General features: G+C 38.6%; 1 long non-coding RNA gene across 1 annotated transcript; it reads right to left on the reverse strand.

Annotated features, from left to right (window-relative positions):
* Positions 1 to 2,185: 2,185 nt before the first annotated feature.
* LOC115715780 (uncharacterized) lies at positions 2,186 to 3,795 on the reverse strand. The gene is made up of 3 exons (XR_004011438.2): positions 3,417 to 3,795; positions 2,749 to 2,813; positions 2,186 to 2,404 (listed from the first exon to the last, which is right to left on the reverse strand). It is a non-coding gene; the product is annotated as an uncharacterized LOC115715780 (long non-coding RNA).
* Between the last annotated feature and the right edge of the window lie 12,429 nt (positions 3,796 to 16,224).

Below are 16,224 nucleotides of genomic sequence, written 5' to 3' on the forward strand. Positions count from 1 at the left end.
AGTGAATGTGATGATGAGATTGCTTTATTAACTAAGAATTTTCAGAAATATATGAAAAAGATGGGAAATAAAAAGAATATTTCGAAAGGTTCAAAAGGTAATACTTTCATTAAACCATCTGTCTCTAACAAAAAGGGAATTCAGTGCAGGGAATGTGAAGGTTTTGGGCATATTCAAGCTGAGTGTGCAAACACTTTGAAAAAGAATAAGAAAAGTTTCAATGTCACTTGGAGTGATGATGAAACCGAAAGTGATGAAGATATTACTGAAAATGTTGCCCTAACCTCTGTTATGACTAATGTGTTGTGTGATTCACAGGTGAAAGATAAATTGGTATGTCTGAATAATACCACCAAACAAGAGGAATCAGATTCAGATGAGTCTGAAATCTGTGAAGAATCTCTTGCTGAATCATACAAAGTCATGTATGAAAAATGGATTCAGGTTGCTTCTGAAAATAGAGAGTTAAATAAATTGAATAAAAAATTGTCTCATCAGATTGAATTGTGTAATCTGAAAATAAAAGAATATGAGACTAGTTGTTGTGATAAAGATGAAAAAATCTCTCTATTAAAGAAGGAACTTGAAAACTTTAAGAAAAATGTTCAAATGCTTAATCCTAGATCTTCTATTTTTGAAAAAGCTCAGAATGCAGGACAGAGAGGTTTTGCAGGCCTTGGTTCTAATGGAATGGAAAGTTCTGGAGTCACGAAGTTTGTAAAATCTAGTGTTCCAACGAATCACCTTGAGGCTACAAACTCTGTCGTAACAGTTTCACAACCTGTGGCAGCAAGAACAGCTTCTGATGCTGCAAAATCTCCAGGATTTTCAAAAAGGGTAAGATCTCAGGTAAAAAGATTTGTTCCCATTTGTCATTTTTGTGGTAGAAAAGGTCATATCAGACCTAAATGTTTCACATTGAATAATCTGTTTAAAACAAATTATTTTGATAATTTGAAAAATTCTCAAAAGAAACATAAGGGTTTGAAACAAATATGGGTGAAAAAGAAGTGTCTAGCTGGTTTTTCTGATAAAACTGCTGCATCTCAAATGTGGTATTTTGACAGTGGTTGCTCTAGACATATGACAGGTGACAAGGATTTTTTGACTAACATTCGGCCTATGCAATGTGGAGAAGTCACTTTTGGTAATGGCTTATCTGGAAAAGTTGTTGGTATGGGAACTCTAAATTTTGAAGGGTTACCTAGACTGAAAAATGTGATGTTAGTTGAAGGACTGAGGGCTAATTTACTTAGCATCAGTCAAATCTGTGATCAAGGGTTTACTGTTTCTTTTGATAGTGATCATTGTTATGTGCTGAATAATGACAATGAATGTATCTTGCAAGGATTTCGATCCAATGATAACTGTTATACTCTAACCCCTGTGTTTACTTGTCACTCAGCTATCAACAACACCACAGATCTGTGGCATGCCAAGCTTGGGCATATTAATTTTAAAAACCTGAAAAAATTGTCAAATGCAGGTATTGTTCGAGGTCTTCCCAAGCTTGGTAAGGAAAGTGAAGGTAAGTGTGAACCATGTCAACTTGGAAAGCAATTAAAAATCACTCACAAGCCTGTGTCTGATATCAATACCTCAAAGGTATTGGAATTGCTTCACATGGATCTTATGGGTCCAATCCAAGTTGAAAGTTTGAATGGTAAACGATATATCTTTGTGTGTGTTGATGATTTCTCTCGTTTTACTTGGGTAGATTTCTTAAGAGAAAAATCTGACACTTTTGATGCCTTTAAAACTCTTTGTCTGAGATTAAGAGTTGAGAAAGGTTGTAATATTGGGAAAATTGTTCGAATTCGAAGTGATCATGGTAAGGAGTTTGAAAATTCTGTGTATGATGATTTTTGCAAGTCTACAGGTATAACTCATGAATTTTCAGCTCCCAAAACTCCTCAACAAAATGGAGTTGTTGAGAGGAAGAATCGAACATTGCAGGAAATGGCAAGAGTGATGTTAAATAGCAAGAAATTGACAAAGCGCTTATGGGCTGAAGCTATTAACACAGCTTGCTACATAATAAACAGAGTGTTTATTCGTCCAGGTACCTCAAAAACATCTTATGAAATCTGGAAAGGTAAATGTAACGCCCGTATTTTATAATAATAATAATAAACTCGAAAAAATTAATTCTTTTTTTTTTTAATAATTTATATATTAATAATCACATGGATCGGGATCCCGAGTAACAAAATACTAGTTAAAAGTATTTTACTAATATGTACATATATATATTCTTTTTTTTTTAAACTTTAGCGGACAAGCATAATCAAAATACAGACTCCAAAATACTAATAAATCGAAACCCTCTAGGTTGCACTGCCGCGATATGTACAATCATGCCGAGTTCCACCTCACTGTTCCTCCAGCTTTGCTTTTCCTTTACCTACACAAGGTAGCAAACTGATGAGTCAACAGACTCAGTAAGATATGCAAGAAAATATAAAAATAACACGCTGCCAGCTTTATGATTAAGCTGCCCTGAGCTTAACAACGAAGCTCACCAAATGGTTAAGAACGTTCTTAAGGGTAGTACGACTACTATACCAAATGCACTAAAGTACCAACTCTGTACTTGTGTTGGTAGAGTCCTAACTGTACTCCCAGGAATTACTAAGTGTTGTACCACGAACACGACGTACCCTGGGTACTCGTGTTGGTAACACCGTAACCACATTAATATTCAAAATAAACATATACATTCATATATATATTCTTACGCTATCTTACCTCGTTCCTTGCTCAAGTGTGCCGGTCAGCCTGAGTGGAAGTGCAGCTCGACGTTTTACAGGGCCCTAAACCATAATGTTTAAAATCCAATGAGAGACTCGCTAAAACACTTATCGGGGATTTAAAATAGAAACTAAACTTAACCCTATCGATAAATAAGATGCCAATACCCTAAATTACTTAAAAACGGGAAAAACTAGGGCTCGGGAAAAAGCCCCAACCGGCAGGCCGGTTCCCAACCGGAAGTCCGGTTCCTGGGACCAACCGGTCGACCGGTTGCAACAGGGCCCCAGGAACCGGAATTCCGGTTCTGAGCTGGGAACCCAAAAATTCTTCCCCTTAATTCAAAACAACCCCAAACTTCACAATAACTTCCATAACACCTGTAAACATCATACTAGATCAATCCCAATCAATAAAACTCACCAATTCACACAGATTCTCAATCCACCATTAGAGAGCTAAGTTTGAGTTCACAAACTCAAACCTTGCTCAAACCTTAAATTAACCTTCAATTTCAATTCAAATGAGCTCAAACAACCTAAAACCATTTCCAGAATACCAAGTTATACCATTTCAATCCACACAGCCACCTAGAACCTAAATTCACATGTAAAAACCTAACCTAGACTAAAGAAAACTTAAGAGAGGAGAGCAAGAGGAAATACCTTGAATTGGAACTTCAAACTCAACTAGAATTCAAAGATTTCAGCAAGAAATAACCTCCTTCCTTGCTGGTTGATGGATCGAAAGAGAGAGGGAAAAGAGAGATGAAAATGGAAACTTCACTACTAAGCTTCTTCTAACTCATCTCCTTGCTTTCTTTCTTTTATTAATTAATTTTTTTTTAAAATCAAAGTCAATATAATAAAAGGCAGCCATTAATCACTAAAAGCCAAAACAAGGGTTTTAGAAAGAAAAGACCTAATTACCCTTCTAACTAATAAAGCTAGTCACCAACTCCCAAGGGCAAATTGGTCAATTACCACACCCCGAAAATACCAACTCCGCTAAAACTTAGCAATGATATCCCGAAAAAATATTCTAAACCATATAATACAATTCTCTAAAGGCCCCAACGTCGCTTTCCACCGCTTCCGAACACAAACACAGGAATTGGATAATTAAATATAAAATAGCATAAAAACATATATGATATATAAAATATATTTCTAAAATATGCATTCCATAATTATTAATACATAAACCTTAAATAATTAATAATACAAAGTACTATTCATAGGCGGTCTTTACAATTATCCCCCCGTTAAAAGGATTTCGCCCCCGAAATCTACCTGAATAACTCAGGATACTGGGCCCTCATATCAGATTCCAATTCCCAAGTGGCTTCTTCCACTTTACTGTTTCTCCAAAGTACCTTGACCAATGATATGGTTTTGGTTCGGAGAACCTTTTCCTTTTTATCCAGAATTTGCACCGGTTGTTCGTGATATGATAAATCAGGTTGCAATTCCAATGCTTCGTAACTCAGAACATGCATTGGATCAGACACGTACTTCCTCAGCATGAAAACATGAAACACATTATGCACTGCTGATAGGGAAGGAGGTAGGGCTAACCGATAAGCAACTTGTCCAACCTTCTCCAGAATTTCAAAAGGTCCAATAAACCTAGGGCTCAATTTACCTTTCTTTCCAAAGCGTCTGATTCCCTTCATCGGGGATACTCGTAGAAAGACATGATCACCAGGTTGGAATGTAACATCCCGTCGCTTGGGATCTGCATAACTTTTCTGCCTGCTTTGTGAAGCAAGCATTCGAGCTTTGATCTTGTCTATTGCTTCATTTGTCCTCTGGACTAATTCAGGGCCCAAGTATTTCCGTTCTCCTGTTTCGTCCCAATGAATTGGGGAACGACATTTCCTTCCATAGAGCAGCTCATAGGGAGCCATTCCTATGGTACTTTGATAGCTATTATTATAGGAGAATTCAATCAGAGGCAAATACTTACTCCATGACCCTCCAAAATCCATGACACAAGCTCGTAACAAGTCTTCAAGTATCTGGATGGTTCGTTCAGATTGCCCATCTGTTTGAGGATGAAAGGCTGTGCTGAATTTCAAATTAGTTCCCATAGCCTTTTGCAAACTTACCCAAAACTTTGAGGTAAATTTAGGATCCCTATCTGAAACGATTGACTTTGGTACTCCATGAAGTCGGACAATTTCTTTCACATACAAATCAGCATACTGATCCACTGAATAGGTTACCTTAACAGGTAAGAAATGTGCTGACTTTGTAAAACGATCCACCACGACCCAAACTGAGTCGTACATTCCTGTGGTTCTAGGCAAGCCAACTACAAAGTCCATTGCAATGTCTTCCCACTTCCACTCTGGAAGTGTTAATGGCTGAAGTAACCCCACCGGTCGTTGATGCTCAGCTTTGATTTGTTGACAGGTTAAGCATTTAGTGACATAGTCCACTACATCCCTCTTCATCCCATACCACCAGAAATAGGGTTTCAAATCTTGATACATTTTGGTGGTTCCTGGATGTAACGAGTAAGGGGTAGTATGAGCTTCCTCTAAAATTTCCTTTTTAAGTTCACTGAAATCAGGGACACACACCCGTGCTTTAAACAACAGCATCCCATTGTCAGAAATGGAGAAGTCCTTAGCTTTGCCTGCTAAGACATCTTCTCGAATTTTTACTAATTCAGAATCTTCTAACTGGGTCATTCTGATTCTTTCCAACAAATCTGACTGAAGTGTCAGATTAAATAATCTCTCAGTCACCAACTCAATGTTTGCTCTAGTCATTTCTGAGGCTAGCTGAGAGGAAATCATGACCATATTGGATATCTGATCAGGTCCTTTTCTGCTTAAGGCATCAGCCACAATATTTTCCTTTCCAGGATGATACAGGATTTCACAGTCATAGTCTTTTACCAATTCTAACCACCTTCTCTGTCTCATGTTCAAATCCTTCTGAGTGAAGAAATACTTGAGACTCTTGTGGTCAGTATAAATCTCACACCTTTCACCATACAAGTAATGTCGCCAAATTTTCAAGGCGAACACCACTGCTGCAAGTTCTAGGTCGTGAGTTGGGTAACGCTGCTCATAATCTTTCAACTGCCGAGAAGCATAAGCTATGACTTTATCCGCTTGCATTAACACACAGCCTAAACACTGCTTTGAAGCGTCGCAATACACCACAAACTTTTCTTGATCAGATGGCAAGGCTAGAACAGGAGCTGTAATCAATCGTTGCTTCAGCTCTTGAAAACTCTTTTCACACTTATCTGACCATATAAATCGCTGATTTTTCCTAGTTAACTCGGATAACGGCATCGCAATTTTGGAAAATCCTTCCACAAAACGCCGATAATAACCCGCTAATCTGAGAAAACTTCGAATCTCAGTGACTGTTTTAGGTCTAGGCCAATTCTTCACCGCTTCAATCTTCCCTGGATCAACCATAATTCCGTCTTTTCCAACAATATGCCCCAGAAAAGACACTTGCGACAGCCAGAACTCACACTTTTTGAACTTTGCATAAAGTTTATGATCCCTAAGTCGCTGCAGAACCATTCGGAGATGTTGCTCATGTTCTGCTTCTGACCGAGAGTACACAAGAATATCATCGATAAATACAATTACAAAATTATCGAGGAAATCCTTGAATACTCTATTCATGAGATCCATAAAAGCTGCCGGTGCATTTGTTAACCCAAAAGACATAACCAGGAATTCATAATGCCCATACCTGGTTCGGAAAGCTGTCTTCGGGATATCCTCTTCTCGAATTCTCAATTGATGATATCCAGACCTCAAGTCAATCTTAGAGAATACAGTCTTACCCTGAAGTTGGTCAAACAAATCGTCAATTCTGGGCAGAGGATATTTATTCTTAATGGTTAACTTATTCAGCTCCCGATAATCAATACACATACGAAGAGTTCCATCTTTCTTCTTCACGAATAGCACAGGGGCTCCCTTAGGTCGAGTGAACCCTAGATCCAACATCCCTTGGAGTTGTATTTTTAGTTCTTTTAATTCAGCAGGTGCCATTCGGTAGGGTGCCTTTGAAACAGGTTCCGCTCCAGGAATTAAATCAATGATGAAATCTATCTCCCGCTGAGGTGGTAATCCCGGCAATTCCTCTGGAAATACATCCAGGAATTCCTTAACCACTTTAACTTCTTCTGGTCCAAGTAACACAGGTTTACTGGAATCCACTACCACTGCCAGAAATCCAACACATCCATCTCGTAATAAATCCCTAGCTTTCAACGCTGAGATTCTTGGGACACGAGAACCTTGGACCGAACCAACAAAAACAAAAGGTTCCTCATTTTCCGGTTCAAAAGTTACCATTTTCCGTTTACAATCAATACTAGCAGAGTATTTGGACAAAAAGTCCATACCAAGTATAATGTCAAATTCGGCCAATGGTAACTCCACGAGATCAGCACTCAATTCTCTATCTTCAATTCTAATTATTACTGACCTAATCCACTTCTTTGAAATAATTAATTCTCCATTAGGCAACAGGGTTCCAAACCCCGTCTCGAGAATATCACTAGGTCTATCAAACTGATCAAGAAGTCTTGATGACACATAAGACCGAGTAGCACCCAAATCAAATAAAACAGTATAAGCAAAACCATTGATTAGAAGCTGACCTGTAACTACTGAAGGACTGGCAGCAGCATCTGCCTGAGTTATAGCAAAAACACGAGCAGGTGCAGGTACAGGTCTGACCTCGGGCTTTGGTTCCTCTTTCTTCAACTGAGGACAGTCTTTCCTGAGATGTCCCACCGAACCACACTGAAAACAGGCTCTCCGGTTACAAGCTCCGGGATGATGCTTCTTGCAACGCGGGCACTCAGGATAAGAATAAGTCTGACGTCCCCCTCTGTTCTGGTTTCCTCGAAACCTTTTACCTTGCCCTGAACTTCCCGAAGATGGAAAAGTTCTTTTCTTCTGTTCAAAGGTAGAACCCCCACTCTCTTTCTCAGGACCCGACATAGGGAGAGTAGTGATCCCACCAACACCAGAAGACTCTCGGGTTTCTTGTAAAAATTTAACTGCTCCTTCAGCTCGAAGAGCTTTATCAACCATTTCTGCATAAGTTGTGGTATCATTCGTTGTAATAACCAGGTCATGTCTGATTTTGGCATTCAGCCCATCCAAATACTTTTCTTTCTTGCTGAAGTCTGTTGGTACAATTCCGGAGGCTAACTTAGCCAAACGATCAAACTTGGTGGTATACTCGGTCACTGACATACTCTCACCTTGTACCAACTCAATAAATTCCTTCCGCTTTGCACTGCGGACCGCCTCGTTGTAATACTTGGCATTAAACAATTCTCGGAACTCTTCCCAGGTCATTCTAGTTACATCTCTGGTGAGGGATACCATTTCCCACCAGATCAGGGCATCCTCTTGAAATTGGAACGTGGCACATGCCACCCTATCATTTCCAGCTACTCCCATAAAATTCAATATTTTCTCAATAACAGTCAACCACTGCTCAGCTTTTAAAACATCAGGGCCTCCCAGAAATACTAGAGGCGCTTGCTTTCTGAACCTCTCATATAAAGGCTCCATGCGGTTACCAGCAATATTTTGCTCAGCTGGCACCGCAGGGGCTGCAGGAACTGCAGGAGCCGCAACAGGCGGTTGCGGGGGAGGCTCAACAGGAGCATCCCGTTGTCTGAGTCGTCGTATCTCTTCTTCTTGTTGCTCAATTCTAGTTTGCATCTCGGCAAACCTTTGTTCCCAATCAACAGGGGCCTGAGGTGGATTCTCCTGTCCACCTCTCGGGACTCGACCGCGGCCTCTACCGCGTCCACGGGGGTTTTGGGGATTTCTACCACCCCGACCACCTCCGGTCTCAACCAATTCACCCTGCCTTCTAACGTTTCGCTGGTCGTCCATTATTTAGGACTTAGCCTGCGAACCCACAAGGCACGTAGGTCAGACAGTGGTCAAAATATTTTCAAAACCGCAATTAAGATTTAAAGCATCTCGATTACTCATATATATAACTCAACATATCTTAAAACAGTTTGCAAAAAGAAATAAAGCTTACGGAACCGTGAGTTAAACTCGACACTGGCCTTGATTGTACATATCTTGACGGTCTTCAGTGGACAACCCAGTGGCTCTGATACCAAACTGTAACGCCCGTATTTTATAATAATAATAATAAACTCGAAAAAAATTAATTTTTTTAATAATTTATATATTAATAATCACATGGATCGGGATCCCGAGTAACAAAATACTAGTTAAAAGTATTTTACTAATATGTACATATATATATTCTTTTTTTTTTTTTTAAACTTTAGCGGACAAGCATAATCAAAATACAGACTCCAAAATGCTAATAAATCGAAACCCTCTAGGTTGCACTGCCGCGATATGTACAATCATGCCGAGTTCCACCTCACTGTTCCTCCAGCTTTGCTTTTCCTTTACCTACACAAGGTAGCAAACTGATGAGTCAACAGACTCAGTAAGATATGCAAGAAAATATAAAAATAACACGCTGCCAGCTTTATGATTAAGCTGCCCTGAGCTTAACAACGAAGCTCACCAAATGGTTAAGAACGTTCTTAAGGGTAGTACGACTACTATACCAAATGCACTAAAGTACCAACTCTGTACTTGTGTTGGTAGAGTCCTAACTGTACTCCCAGGAATTACTAAGTGTTGTACCACGAACACGACGTACCCTGGGTACTCGTGTTGGTAACACCGTAACCACATTAATATTCAAAATAAACATATACATTCATATATATATTCTTACGCTATCTTACCTCGTTCCTTGCTCAAGTGTGCCGATCAGCCTGAGTGGAAGTGCAGCTCGACGTTTTACAGGGCCCTAAACCATAATGTTTAAAATCCAATGAGAGACTCGCTAAAACACTTATCGGGGATTTAAAATAGAAACTAAACTTAACCCTATCGATAAATAGGATGCCAATACCCTAAATTACTTAAAAACGGGAAAAACTAGGGCTCGGGAAAAAGCCCCAACCGGCAGGCCGGTTCCCAACCGGAAGTCCGGTTCCTGGGACCAACCGGTCGACCGGTTGCAACAGGGCCCCAGGAACCGGAATTCCGGTTCTGAGCTGGGAACCCAAAAATTCTTCCCCTTAATTCAAAACAACCCCAAACTTCACAATAACTTCCAGAACACCTGTAAACATCATACTAGATCAATCCCAATCAATAAAACTCAGCAATTCACACAGATTTTCAATCCACCATTAGAGAGCTAAGTTTGAGTTCACAAACTCAAACCTTAAATTAACCTTCAATTTCAATTCAAATGAGCTCAAACAACCTAAAACCATTTCCAGAATACCAAGTTATACCATTTCAATCCACACAGCCACCTAGAACCTAAATTCACATGTAAAAACCTAACCTAGACTAAAGAAAACTTAAGAGAGGAGAGCAAGAGGAAATACCTTGAATTGGAACTTCAAACTCAACTAGAATTCAAAGATTTCAGCAAGAAATAACCTCCTTCCTTGCTGGTTGATGGATCGAAAGAGAGAGGGAAAAGAGAGATGAAAATGGAAACTTCACTACTAAGCTTCTTCTAACTCATCTCCTTGCTTTCTTTCTTTTATTAATTAATTTTTTTTTTAAAATCAAAGTCAATATAATAAAAGGCAGCCATTAATCACTAAAAGCCAAAACAAGGGTTTTAGAAAGAAAAGACCTAATTACCCTTCTAACTAATAAAGCTAGTCACCAACTCCCAAGGGCAAATTGGTCAATTACCACACCCCGAAAATACCAACTCCGCTAAAACTTAGCAATGATATCCCGAAAAAATATTCTAAACCATATAATACAATTCTCTAAAGGCCCCAACGTCGCTTTCCACCGCTTCCGAACACAAACACAGGAATTGGATAATTAAACATAAAATAGCATAAAAACATATATGATATATAAAATATATTTCTAAAATATGCATTCCATAATTATTAATACATAAACCTTAAATAATTAATAATACAAAGTACTATTCATAGGCGGTCTTTACAGTAAACGCCCCAATGTAAGTCATTTTCATGTTTTTGGATGTGTGTGTTATGTCTATAGAGATCGTGAGCATATTGGTAAATTTGATGCTAAAAGTGATGTTGGTGTGTTTATTGGATATTCCTTAAACAGTAGAGCTTATCGTGTTTATAACATGAGAACTCAAACTGTTTTGGAATCAGCTAATGTGGTTGTTGATGATTTTAGAGATTTTTCAGAATTTTCCACAGAAGCCAAGATAGATAGTCTCATGGATACTCCTCCAAGAGTTGTAACAGCAGATTCTGATGCAGCAGAACCCATTGCTGATGCTGCAAATGACGAATCTGCTGCTGCAACTGAAACTGGAGAACCAGAACCGTCTATCTTGACTCATCCAAACATCATCACTGACTCTATTCAGAAAGAACCAAGCACCAGAGTCAAACTGAATCATCCAAAAGATCTCATCCTTGGAAATCCTGAAGAAAGCATGGTAACTCGCAGAAGGTATATTAATTTAATCAGCTTTCTTTGCTTTGTTTCTCAATATGAACCGAAAAATGTGAAGGAAGCCATGACCTTTGAGGAATGGCTCAATGCAATGCAAGAGGAACTCAACTAATTTGTTCGCAACAAGGTATGGATTTTGGTCCAAAGACCAAAAGGTATAAATGTTATTGGAACAAAGTGGTTGTTTAAAAATAAAAGTGATGAGTTCGGTACAATTGTGAGAAACAAGGCTCGTTTGGTGGCACAAGGGTACACACAGGTAGAAGGTATTGATTTTGATGAAACTTTTGCTCCTGTTGCAAGATTAGAATCAATTCGTTTACTTTTGTGTATTGCTTGTATTCTGAATATTAAATTGTTTCAAATGGATGTGAAATCTGCCTTCCTAAATGGTATTTTGAATGAGGAAGTTTATGTTGAGCAACCAAAAGGATTTGAAGATCCTCAATTTCCAGACCATGTATACAAGCTTGAAAAAGCTTTGTATGGTCTGAAACAAGCTCCTCGAGCTTGGTATGAAAGGTTGACTCAATTTTTACTTTCTCATGGCTATCACAGAGGTAGTGTGGATAAAACTCTTTTCATCAAACATATAAAATCTGATTTTATCATTGCTCAAATTTATGTTGATGATATAGTTTTTGGTTCTACATCTAACCATGAAGTGCAGGTATTTGTTGATCAAATGAAAAGTGAATTTGAAATGAGCATGGTTGGTGAGCTTAATTTCTTTCTGGGTCTTCAAGTGAGACAAATGGAAGGAGGTACATTTGTATCTCAAAGCAAGTATGCTAAGAACCTTGTCAAGAAATTTGGCCTTGAATCGGCTAAGCAGGTAAGTACTCCTATGAGCACCACACTGAAATTAACAAAAGATGAGAATGGAGTAAAGGTAGACACTACACTCTATCGGAGCATGATTGGAAGTCTTTTGTATTTAACTGCTAGTCGTCCTGACATCTGTTACAGTGTGGGAGTGTGTGCTAGATATCAAAGTAATCCTATGGAATCTCATGTATCAGCAGTAAAAAGGATTATTAGATATGTTAATAGCACTCCTGATTATGGAATTTGGTACTCGAAAGATACCAATTCAAATCTTGCTTGTTTTAGTGATGCAGATTGGGCAGGAAATGCTGATGATCGAAAGAGCACAAGTGGAGGGTGTTTCTTTCTTGGGAATAATCTAGTATCTTGGCATAGCAAGAAACAGAATTCCATCTCCTTATCCACTGCCGAAGCTGAGTACATAGCCGGGCATAGCTGTTGCACTCAACTATTGTGGTTGAAACAAATGTTGATTGATTATGGGTTTGATTTGGGTGTTTTGACTATTTTTTGTGACAATACTAGTGCCATAAATATTTCCAAAAATCCTGTTCAACACTCTAGAACAAAGCACATTGATATAAGACACCACTTTATCAGGGAACTTGTTGAAAATAAATCATTGCAATTAGAATATGTTGATACTGAAAAACAATTAGCTGATATTTTCACAAAGGCCCTAGATGCAAGTCGCTTTGACTCCCTCAGAAAGTCTTTGGGAGTTTGCATTGTTTAATTTTTTCTGTTCATAATTCGTGTACAATAGTGTTATGTGATTCTTCTCTAGCTCTTAATCTTCTATCATTGTATTTTGACAAATCATGTTTATGCTTTTGGAATATAATTAGTTAGGATCTCAGTCTGATCATACTTTGTGATGTTGTGTTAAAAGATTCATGTTACTCTTTATTTGTGTCTGGGATTAAATAATGTACTAATACAGAGTTGAGCAATTTTTGTTTCAGTCTTGTAAGGCCCCTTGCTGGAATAGAGCTACCCATACTGAGGTGTGAAAGCCATCTGTTGAGTAAGTTGGAACATTGTAATTAGCAACTATGATGAGGATGCACTACCATAGAAAAGGGCTACCTTCAGTATGGTGTGAAAGCATCCAGTTGCGGGATCAATTTGAAAAAGGCAAAAATGAAAAATCTTGCCAAGGACAATGATCCTATTTACACTGCACACACTTATGCCTGACAAGTGTGTTCAAATCTGTAAGTCTCCTCTATTAAAATTAAATTGATAAATCCTGGTTCACAACTTTCAGTAACATGCATATCTTTTTCATCAACATCAATTAAGTATAATTATTCCATGAGATACTAATTAGTTATTTTCCTTAAAAGCATAACATGTATTTTATTTTGTCAATTGTCAATGATATTTGATTTACTTGCTTAATTCGAATCACATATAGTTATTGTACACTTTGTCTGTTTATTTTCAGTTTTTATTTAAAATAAAAAAAAAATATAAAAATAAAAAAAATGAGGGAGGCGTGTGACTTGCTTCATGGGTTAAGGAAAATCTTGTGCATAAATGGTAAGTATCAACATTCATTCTTTCTTTGATTTATTATGATATTTTTCCAAGTAAAGATTAATCTTTATATGGTAATGTGTCTTTATTCTTGAAAGATTGCTTTATTTTTGGAAAAATTTGTTGGCATTTCTAGTTTCCTTTTATTTTTTCTAAAAAAAAAAAAGGGGAAAAGGGAAAGGAGTTGAGAAGTGGGCGGTTTCCTCTTTTGGTTCATGGGCTGGCGGTTACCATTTGAATTTTCAAAATTGGTTTCCTTTTTCTTGTTTTGATTCCAAGGTTATATAAACCAAATTTTGTCACTTATTTCTCCACCTACCCGAACCTTGTTTCTTGTTTCTTTGTCAGACACTATTCATCTTCTCTTTCAGTTTCAAAATGGTGAGAACCAAGAATCTAGGGCACTCTAAAAAATTAGAAGAAACCGTTCCAACTCCTTCTAGTGCACCCCCTGCTGCCTCAGTTCCTCCACCCGTGTTGCAAAGCTCGGAGATTCATCGCTTCCCCGGCCGTGAATCTCAAGCCGTGAAGCCAAAACGTCCACCCAAGCAAGTTGCTCGCAAATCGGTAAGGCCCTATCGCACCTGGACTTCCTCATCTGAATCCTCTAAGGAATCTCCTCCTCCATTGGCTGTTCCTCCTCCTGCTGCATCAATGGCTGGCACCACTCCAACAGGCCCTTCAACTCGAACTCGAGCCCAGCAAGCCTCGGCTGAGAAAGAACTTCAGGCCTCTAAATCTCGAGAGAAGACTGTTCCTCCAGCCAAGAAGAAACTCAAGACTACTCCTCCCTCGGCTTCCTCGAGTTCCAGTTCAGAAGAAGAGGATCCAATGGAAGTCTCTTCAGAAAAATCAGTATCTCTGCATACTGAGAAGGACAGTGAGGACACAGAACTCGAGCCAGAGCCTCCTCTCTCGAAAACTGCTTCTGCAGCAAAGGCCTCTGCTGCTGCCAAAGGCAAGCAGCCCATGGAAGATCCTTCATCTGGTAATATCCCTTCCTCTATCTCTGGCTGTCCAACGTTTTACTATCGAGACAATGAGCGTGACTGGAATCTATATGCAACTCGTAAGTTTGAAAGTGAGAGGAATTATGATTTGCATGCCCATCGTGTTTATGGTATTGTAAAGTTCATTCAATTTCATCAATGGGAAAACACTCTTACTGGTTTCATTGGATTCATTGCTAACATTATTAAAGAGTTTTATGCTAATCTTACTGATGATTTCCTTGATGAGAACTCTAGACTGTATAGAAGAGTGTATGTTAGGGGTCACTGGTTCTCTTTTTCTGAAAAGGACATTGCTCAGGCTCTGCAATTGCCTGAGAATGTATCTAATGCTGTGATGTCCATGGATCGTGACTTGATGCACTCTGAACTCACTGGTGCTCGTTCAGAATTGAAACCAGGGGAGAGTCTTCGAATTACTCACCTCACTTTTGCTCATGCTTCCCTTATGCGGTTTGCACTAAGCAATTGGGTTCCAAATTCTAACAAGACCGTGGTGTCTCAAGAAGTGGCTACACTCCTATACCGCATCACCTCTGGAACTTCCATTGATCTAGCCTCTCATATTCTCAACCAGATTGTCTCCTTTCGAAGAGGTAAAAAGCCAACCTTCAAACTTGTATTTCCAAATCTAATCTATAAGGTTTTATCCTCTCAGAAGAATGTGGCCCAAGCACATGAAACACTTGAGCCTCCCATCACTGGCCCTACATTCCAACCTTCTGAATATTTTGATGGTGTGTTCCAAAAACGGCCAAAGGCTGGTGCTGCTGCTGCTTCTGCTCGTGCAAGTTCAGGCTCTGCTGCTGCAGAACTCCTGGAAGTCAAGTCTGAACTTCAGAATGTGTATACTCGTCTTGAAGCAATGGCTGATGTTCAGCATGACATGTCCAGGCAACTGTCCACTTTGATTAAACTTTACAAAGCTTAAAGTGTTTTAGTTTGTTTCTTTTTCCTTTGTTTTTTTGTTCTTTGTTCTTTGTTTACTTTGGCACTCCGATAAACAAAAAGGGGGTGAGATATTTATTTTTTTTGGTTTGTTGCCCAACTCTGGACCCTCTTTTTCAGGGGGAGTTGGTGTTTGTTAGTACTTGTGACCTTAATGTTTCTTAATGTTTAAAGTTAGCATGTTCTTTGTTTTTATTGTGATATCCGATTGTGTTACTCAGGGGGAGTAGTATCTTTTGCTCTTGCTAACTTTGCTTTGCAGGTACTTTATGGTAAAAATTATTTTGTTCATCTAAAGTGCCAAAGGGGGAGATTGTAAAGTCCTTTTTTGGCAAGTTAGGTGACAAAATAATTTTTCCTTTTTATGGTAAGATTCCTATGCATTCATTTTCGAAATCTTACCTCTTTTATTCGGTTATTAGTTGCCATTTTCCTTGTTTGGAAAGTTGCACTTTCAGCTGAACTTTCCTTTGTTGAAAACTTCTCAAAAGAGAAGGAATTCTCTTTTGGAAAGTTGTCTTTTTTAGGGAAACTTTGTTTATTGCCTTTTCCTTATTGATTTCGATTGTATCTTGATACAATCAGAATATCTAATCTGTTTTTGGCAGGAATCAAGCA

This window comes from Cannabis sativa, chromosome 1 (assembly GCF_029168945.1).
Source record: "Cannabis sativa cultivar Pink pepper isolate KNU-18-1 chromosome 1, ASM2916894v1, whole genome shotgun sequence".
NCBI classification, from domain to species: Eukaryota; Viridiplantae; Streptophyta; class Magnoliopsida; order Rosales; family Cannabaceae; genus Cannabis; species Cannabis sativa.